General features: G+C 36.6%; 1 long non-coding RNA gene across 1 annotated transcript; it reads right to left on the reverse strand.

The window, feature by feature from the left end:
* LOC135106612 (uncharacterized) lies at nt 1–7,667 on the reverse strand. Its single transcript, XR_010271385.1, has 3 exons — nt 7,543–7,667; nt 599–672; nt 1–287 (listed from the first exon to the last, which is right to left on the reverse strand). It is a non-coding gene; the product is annotated as an uncharacterized LOC135106612 (long non-coding RNA).
* Between the last annotated feature and the right edge of the window lie 1,634 nt (nt 7,668–9,301).

A 9,301-nucleotide genomic window follows, 5' to 3' on the forward strand; every position in this document is an offset into this window, starting at 1 on the left:
AAAGCATTACTCATTTATTATTTAGAGAAAATCTTCCTGACAAGAAAATAGCTATTTCTGAACTTAAAACAAGGAAAAATAACAAAACAATCAAACAACAATAACAATTTCACCTTAATTACTCAGATTTCTCTCTTTCTCCTACTTTCTCGGGTTAAGAAGGCCAGGACGTGTAGGTCTTGATGGCCAGATCATTTTGGGTCCGCAGGTAGACAGGTGTGATAGTTAAGGCAGGCATCAGGACAGCACTTCTCGTGATAGGCGCACTGGCCGTCTTGGGAACACACCTACGAGCGAGAATTTTTATCATCCTATTTAATATAATCCTTGGATATCTACAGGTGATTGTACTTACGTTTAATTCTATATCTAGGAAAACGACCTTATTTTTTCAGTAGGATACTATTTGTAGTAAAATGCTATGCGCCTCTAATAAGATTAATTATACTTATTACTGGCAAGTACATTAATAGATAGCATAACTGTGTAGTTGTGATTCTAATATACAAGATAGTATGTATACGTCTGGCCAAGGTTGAAGGTAACATTCACACCTTTACCTCGCTCTGGGTGAGGTACAACTGCAACAAAAACTTACCGTGGGCCTTGGTACGTGTCTGACATACTCGTGCGGGGGGCAGACAGGACGATAGGGACACTAGCCACGGTGTTCTGATAAAATAATAAGAAAAATATGATAAATAGCATTTCAGCTAACAAAAGCTGACAGGTGTGATAGATTAACGTAAAACTCAAATATTAATCGTATTTTTTAAATATTAAATATATATTTTGTCATATATCAGACCAATTTAAAAGAAACTGAACACGAAATCAAAATATATCATAAGTAATTTCCATTTCGACGGAGATAGTTACATATACTAACCATCATGAGGTATATATATATATATATATATATATATATATATATATATATATATATATATATATATATATATATATATATATATATATATATATATATAGTGCAAGCAATTTACTCTCTCTCTCTCTCTCTCTCTCTCTCTCTCTCTCTCTCTCTCTCTCTCTGGTATTCGTATGTGCAGTATTACACAAGGTCGCTTCCTTCGTAAATTTTTCATCCGTAACAACAGTTTAATGGTGGAATTATTACCAATGTTATTTATACATGCGAACTCGTCATCAGAGGTCATTACCTTCGATAAGGATGTCTCTGATAAACACAAAGAACACGGTGTGAATAAGTGCAGCTTCAAATACTTCCAGTCCAACACCAGTTTCATGAAGGTCATACATGTTTTCTCATACATGTTTCCCAATTTAATTTCAGAACGGTAGGGGACGCGGAAATTCAAAGGAACCGTGCACTTGAAGGTCTTATTGTGATTCACTTTCTTGACCTCCAAATTTTTTCCTTGTTTATTGTTTTGCTTGTAATCCCGTACGCGCACGTGCACATGTGTGTGTGTGTGTGTGTGTGTGTGTGTGTGTGTGTGTGTGTGTGTGTGTGTGTGTGATTATATATATACATATATATATATATATATATATATATATATATAGAGAGAGAGAGAGAGAGAGAGAGAGAGAGAGAGAGAGAGAGAGAGAGAGAGAGAGAGAGAGAGAGAGAGAGAGAGAAAGAGATTTGGTAATAACCTCCCAATTGGAGAGACAAGCCCCAAATCCCTTACCCTAACGTTACGCAACTACTTCCATACGGTATCATTGAAAGTTGTCTCCCAGAATTACGTACATACATGACTGAGGAGTTCACCCTATATTGTATGTTATTATTCATACAAGTTTTGTCGCAATGTGCAACGCAGACATCAGGTAAAGTGTAACTGAGAATGTACAAAAACTCAGACGCAGTATACCGAAAAAAGTTCCTACGTGATAAAAAAAAAAAAAAAAAAAACGCGATCAGATGTGGATTTTCTTTGCCATGGACCGTTACTACTATTTGTGTAACACACACACACACACACACACACACACACACATATACACTGAAAAAAATAATACATAAAAATAATGAAATGTTATATTAACTTTCAACATTAGAAAAAAGAAAGTTGTCCGGGAAAAGGAAACAGTCTTGTAAGAAGATAGATATGGTCCCTCTAATTAATTCACTGATGTTGCCAGCTGTCCTTCATAAGGTAACGCATTGCATAACATGTTCACGAGGCAAGCATATGTTGTCACGGGAATGAGAGAGGAAATGCCGAAGGGAAGAAGGGAGGGAGGGAGGAACGGGGAGGAGTCAGGGAGGAAAGAGTTTGAAGGTACAGAGGTCTGGATTTGTTCGTAAAAAAAAGTGAGTGGTTGCCTTAGCACAACAACAATGATAATGATAATAATAATAATAACAATGCTGCTGATGATGTTAATAATAATACTAATACCAAAAAACAACAAAAAATATAGTAATAATAATAATAATAATAATAATAATAATAATAATAATAATAATAATAATAATGATTGACAATAATAACAATAATGGTTGCATGAATGTGCGCGATGCAGAGAACAAAGACAGGAAGTCAGTAATTATGGTGTAGAAACTAGACAAAACGAGAACTGGGAAGGGAGGAGGGTGAGAGACGGGTGAGGGGCGCCAAGAGGTGGATGGCTTCCATAAGCATTGGGTTATTATAGAAGTGATATTACGCAACATCTTGAGAGAGAGAGAGAGAGAGAGAGAGAGAGAGAGAGAGAGAGAGAGAGAGAGAGAGAGAGAGAGAGAGAGAGACTAAATGACATGCATTTGGATGGCCGAGATTCAACCATGGTCCTATCGAAACATACTAAACCACTTTATCAAGAGAGAGAGAGAGAGAGAGAGAGAGAGAGAGAGAGAGAGAGAGAGAGAGAGAGAGAGAGAGAGAGAGAAGTACAATATTTGTTAGTTGTTAATTCTTGTTCTACATTTTAGCAAACTTTGATATCATCTTTGACTCAGGAGAATATGAAGTGTTGCTGAAGTCACTACGTCAGCGAGAAATTGAACAAGCATGGCACGTAGCTCCTGTAGAATTTCTGAATAAAAAGGCACACAGATGAAGAAGTTATCTGAAGATACGGGGATGATGGGCACAAGGCATCTAAGCAAAAGCATACAAATTATCTATTTAAATCAGATATAACCGAAAACTTAAACAATCTAGAATTTACATGAGAATATATACCAGAAGACTTAGCAGTTTGTAAGGAGGACATGTTTATGCATCTACTACTACTACTACTAGTGAACTACGTGTGGAAGAAGAGGATAAATACTTTCGCTCTTCTCGACCAGGGGGGTCGTGTACTAAGTAAGAGTTAAACTGGACGAGCAATACTCTATGGATCGCCTCCCGGCAAGAGGCCCCAACATTTCGTACAACACAATTCCGTCCAATTACCTATAGTGTAGTACATATTATTACATGCAATGTTGGCCATGATTTTTCCTAACACCATTGTTCATATCTGCTTGCTCCACATCACTATTGGCGTTTCACATCAGATGGATATGTTCTGCACATACACGCACATGCACACACAACGCGCGACAACCGCGGAATGATATGCAGAGGAAGAGAGGAAGCTCCACATCACACGATTATGTTTGGTTTCATCAAGCTACCAGATAATTATTAGGAAAACTGAACCTACCATCGAGTTAAAATAATAAAAAAAAAAAAAAAAAAAAATGCTGCATTTCTAGAGTAAATGTTGGTTACAGTAGACTTTGAGTAAAATATGAAAAATAAATAAACAAATAAAAGTGAGTAAACATTTTCTTTCCATTTCTTCACCTCCCTATTGTTCCTGTAATGTTGCTGGTATTGAATTATCAGTCACGCGTAACAATACAAAAATGTGCAGGTTCTGATGATTGACAATAACGTAAAGCATGCCCGTGTAACAATGGAGTGCAGGAAAACAAGGAGAGCAATGATTTCCTTTGAAATGGTAATTCAGTCATGTTCTTGATTAGTACCAATGTCTCGCGAACACCACAGTAGGCTTAGTTTTTCTAAGTATCATTATGGAAGTTTGATAATATCTACTTAAGGGAGCGGTGGATTCACCTTTCATCAAGGTGAAAGCTTGGGGTTGTACCCTGTATTTTTATAGTATGTAACACACACACACACACACACACACACACACACCTTATTACTATTATTGTTGTTATTATTATTATTATTATTATTATTATCATTATTATTATTATTATTATTATTATTATTATTATTATTATTATTGTTACTCAATAACTGAGAGAGAGAGAGAGAGAGAGAGAGAGAGAGAGAGAGAGAGAGAGAGAGAGAGAGAGAGAGAGAGAGAGAGAGAGAGAGAGAGCATTATGAACCTGCAGGTAGATGTTATGAATAATACTGTGGGTTTGCAATGGATGAATACCTGCTTACTTAGCCAAGTGAATTTTAGCCACACTGAAAAAGTGTTACCATGATCTGTGCCAGGGACCCAGCTCATATGTATCCCACCAAACTTTCCCTAAAATCTGCCCCTTTAAAATTGGCTCCATTTAATAGTTGAATTTTAATGCAAAATAGGCAACAGCAAAATTATATTTCAAAAGTAATTATTCGTGATTGTAAGGAAAACAATTGAAATTCATATTTGATGATCAAGCCAGTGATTGCTTCTACAACTTTACAGAATGTGCTGTGATTTGAAGCCACTTAGATATCAAAATAAATTTTGAAATGGATGTTTGATGTAAGTCAATTTTTTTTTATTTACTTTTACTCCATTACTCTCTCTCTCTCTCTCTCTCTCTCTCTCTCTCTCTCTCTCTCTCTGCATTTTATATATATATATATATATATATATATATATATATATATATATATATATATATATATATATATATATATATATATATATATATATATATATATATATATATATATATATATATATATATTACTGTCAGACTTTATACATTTACTTATAACTCTAGCAAGAAAGCAAACCTTAGTTTTACAGAAACAAATTACTGTAGTGCCTGGTTGCAATAAGCTGGACAACATTTCTGATCTGCTATAGCTCAAGCTGCCATGATTTCATTGAAGGGAGTGGCAACTGTTTGCAGGTAGATTCCTCATCCAATGTAGAATCCAGTGATCTCATGAGCTTCCCTAGGTGTAATCCTGCACACAGTAGTTTTGTCATTCAGTATCAGCAAGGGCATGAACATTAGTTCTACATACAAACAAATGGGTCACAAATGCATGCACAGTATTTTTCTAATGAGGAATTCTATCCCTTGATTAGCAAAGAGTACAGAGGACAGGCAATTGTAAGAAAGCTCAGTGAATAAGACTTGATTCACCATTCACTCAAAGTCAGGTAAATGTGGGTATATCACAGAATTTTTCTATCTGAATAGACTTCTCAGTGGAAACTGAACATGAACATAAAGTTACAAGCAGTGTTAGATGGAATTCAGAAGTTCTGCTGTATGGGGACAATTTCACCCTACATACCACATGCCCTTCTCAGCAAATAAAACTAAAATAAAACCTTTATAATTATTACCTATATAATATATCCATATAGCATTGCAGGTTAATAGCCTTTTGTCAGCAGATAAATCTATAAATACACTTTTACTTAAGTGATGTATGCCTATATAACATTGCAGGCTAACAGCCTCTGTCAGGAAATAAATCTGTAACCTTGACATAAATTGAATAATATATCTATATAGTATTGCAGGTTAATAGCCTCTGTCAGCAAATAAAAGTGTAATGAATATACCTTTACTCTGGTTACAGAATATATCTATATAAGAATGCAGGCTAACAAGCTTTATCTGTAAAATAATGCTAGGACATTTCCTGTCCATATGCAAGATTTAATGTGCACTATCTAAAAATTCATTCTCTTATCTATTATATCAGTTCCTCCCTTAGCAAAATCATACCATTTATTTATGATTGGCTTTCTTGCACCATCATCCTTGGTAATTCCTAATATTATATGGGGGATTGTACTGAGAACCAATGTTTTTTTTCTTACCATTACTTTTGATGGGTACTACATGATAATTCAGTCATTTCTTCATTATCTTTAGTCTGGCACACCTGGTATGACTTCTTCCCCTCCACTGACTGCCTTTATCTCTGGTGGTATGCCTTTTTCTCATGCAATCTACTGTACCTACACCAGCAATACCTTGTGTTTGAAGGCACTCAAACAATTCTAGGCTGGTAAACAGTCTGTCTAGACTACTACAAAGGTCTACAAATTCTTGTATCAGACTTACAAGAACCTTCACTGTTGAAAGAGCGCCATGGATGTAGTGGGGTCCAGGCTCTCTGGAAGGTTTACTTGAGTATACTATCACCCTGAAGGTGAATGTAACTCTTGCTACATTCACATATATATACAACAGCCCATATCATTAAGATTTGCTCTTATTGTACTGCCTGAATCCTATTTGATTTCTACAAGAATATAAAATTTCATCAGTGGTCAAGAAGTCACCTGCTTCCAACGCTGAACAGGCATGGTCATTAAATTTTTTAAAAAGATCCCTGACTACAGCATACGTCATCTAGCCATCTCTGAGGTCTGGTATCAACATTGTCAAAAAGTTAAGTTTGTGTTTAAAATCCAAATTTATTCACACACATTACTGCACCAAATACAGAATGACTAAACTCTTCCCCGAAATGTGTTTTGCATTTGTTTTGGCCTAATAAACCACATGCATACAGCAAAAAAAAAAAAAAAAAAAAAAATCAATGCAATCTGTTATCCTGATGTGTAATGAAAGTTTATCATTATTTGAAGGCCTCTAAGAAATTTCTGCAATTATACCTTTAATTTTCTGATTAGTATGGTGCACAATATTGGAAATCATATTGGATGTTATGAACAAGTCCCATGCCATTTCTTCTAAATTTACTGATCTCACATCTCTAAATAACTGGTCAACGAATTGACTAACCTGTTTCTTACTATTGCCTTGCTATTTCTCCGTACACAGAAATAACAAGACATTAGTAAGAAACAGGTTAGTTAATTCAGTGACCAATTGTTTAGATGAAAGTAAATATGATAATTATGTATTACCAGACAAGTTACAGGAATATAAAATCTCAGATGTAGAGAAATCCATAATATGGGCCAATAGTATGGAAAGTAGACCAACTGTGAACATATCTAATGTTGTAGAATGTTTAATAGGAGATGCGAGGTCAGTAAATTCAGAAGAAATGGCATGGGATGTGTTCATAACATCTGATATGTTTTTCAATATTGTGCACCATACAAATCAGAAAATTGAATGGATAATTACTAATGTTTTGCTGTTTCTCCATAGGAACCTTTCCATAATTTATGTCATCGTCCACCTCCATGGCAAAACCAGCTTCTTCACCTATCTGCCAAATCTTCGTGAGGGTCTTCTTATGAAGTCAGGGGTTGTGTCTGTAGAGTCCATTGTAAGCACTAAGCAAGCATACACCTAGTAAGTGCACCCAGTCAAGTAAGCTAAGCTTTCGTCTGTACGCTGCTGTGCATATTTACCAAAAGATGCGAGGTTTTTATTTCGCGAAGGGTAGCTAGCTGAACCCCTCAGCCATCCCCCACCCACTGCTGTGGTGTCATGAGTAGCAACTTCTGACTGGTTGCTGCCTGCCTCCGCCCCCCCGCTCTCTCTCTCTCTCTCTCTCTCTCTCTCTTTGAGTCATCGTAATCCTACTATTGCCTTTTACAATGACCCCTCTCTCTCTCTCTCTCTCTCTCTCTCTCTCTCTCTCCGAGTCATTGTAATCCTACTGTTGTTTGTTACAATGATCTCTCTCTCTCTCTCTCTCTCTCTCTCTCTCTCTGAGTCATCGTAATCCTACTACTAACTTCTTTTTTTTTTTTTGTTATGTATGAGGGGCACCGGCAAAGGGCAACAAAAATCTATTAAAACAAAAGCCTACTGAGATGCCGGTCCCAGAATAGGGTCCGAAGCGATAGTTAAAAATTAAAGGATAAGTGTCTTGAAACCTCCCTCTTGAAGGAGTTCATGTCATAGGAAGATGGAAATACAGAAACTGACAAGGAGTTCCAGAGTTTACCAGAGAAAGGGATGAATGATTAAGAATACTGGTTAAATCGTGCATTAGAGAGGTGGACAGAATAGGGGTGAGAGAAAGAAGAAAGTTTTGTGCAGCGAGGCCACGGGAGGAAGAGAGGCATGCAGTTAGTAAGATCAGAAGAGCAGTTAGCATGAAAATAGCGGTAGAAGACAGCTAGAGATGCAACAATGCGGCGATGAGAAAGAGGCTGAAGACAGTCACTTAGAGGAGAAGAGTTGATGAGACGAAAAGTTTTTGATTCCACTCTCTCTAAAAGAACGGTATGAGTGGAATCCCCCTAGACATGTGAAGCATACTCCATATATGGATTGATAAGACCCTTATACAAAGTTAGCAGCTGGGTTATTAGAAAAACTGGTGGAGACGTTTCAGAACACCTAACTTCATTGAAGCTGTTTTAGCTAGAGATGAGATGTGAAGTTTCCAGTTTAGATTACAAGTAAAGGACAGACCGAGGATGCTCATTGTAGAAGAGGGGTAGAGTTGAGTGTCATTGAAGAAGAGGGGTAGGTTGTCTCAAGTTGATAGATGGAGGAATTGAGTTTTTGAGGCATTAAACAATACCAAGTTTGATCAGCTTCAATCAGAAATTTTGTAGAAATCAGAAGTCAGGAGTTCTATGATTTCCTTGCTTGAACTATTTACTTCTTGAAGGGTTGGACGTCTATGAAAAGGCGTGAAAAAAGTTCAGGATGGTATCATCAGCATAGGAATGGATAGGACAAGAAGTTTGGTTTAGTAGATCATTTATGAATAATAGGAAGAGAGTGAGTGACAGGACAGAACCCTGAGGAACACCACTGTTAATAGATTTAGGAAAAGAACAGTGACCGTCTACCACAGCAGCAATAAAACGGTCAGAAAAGAAACTTGAGATGAAGTTACAGAGAGAAAGACAGAAGCTGTAGGAGGGTAGTCTGGAAAACAAATCTTTGTGCTAGATCCTATCAAAAGCTTTTGATATGCCTAAGGCAACAGCAAAAGTTTTACCAAAATCTCTAAAAGAGGACGACCAAGACTCGGTAAAGAAAGGGAGAAGATCACCAGTAACACAGCCTTGACAAAACCCATCCTGGCAGTCAGATAGAAGGTTGTGAAGCGATAGAAGTTTAAGAATCTTCCTGTTGAGGATAGATTCAAAAACTTTAGATAGGCAGGAAATTAAAGCAATAGGACAGTAGTTTGAGGGATTAGAA

Source organism: Scylla paramamosain, chromosome 2 (assembly GCF_035594125.1).
Source record: "Scylla paramamosain isolate STU-SP2022 chromosome 2, ASM3559412v1, whole genome shotgun sequence".
Classification (NCBI taxonomy): Eukaryota; Metazoa; Arthropoda; class Malacostraca; order Decapoda; family Portunidae; genus Scylla; species Scylla paramamosain.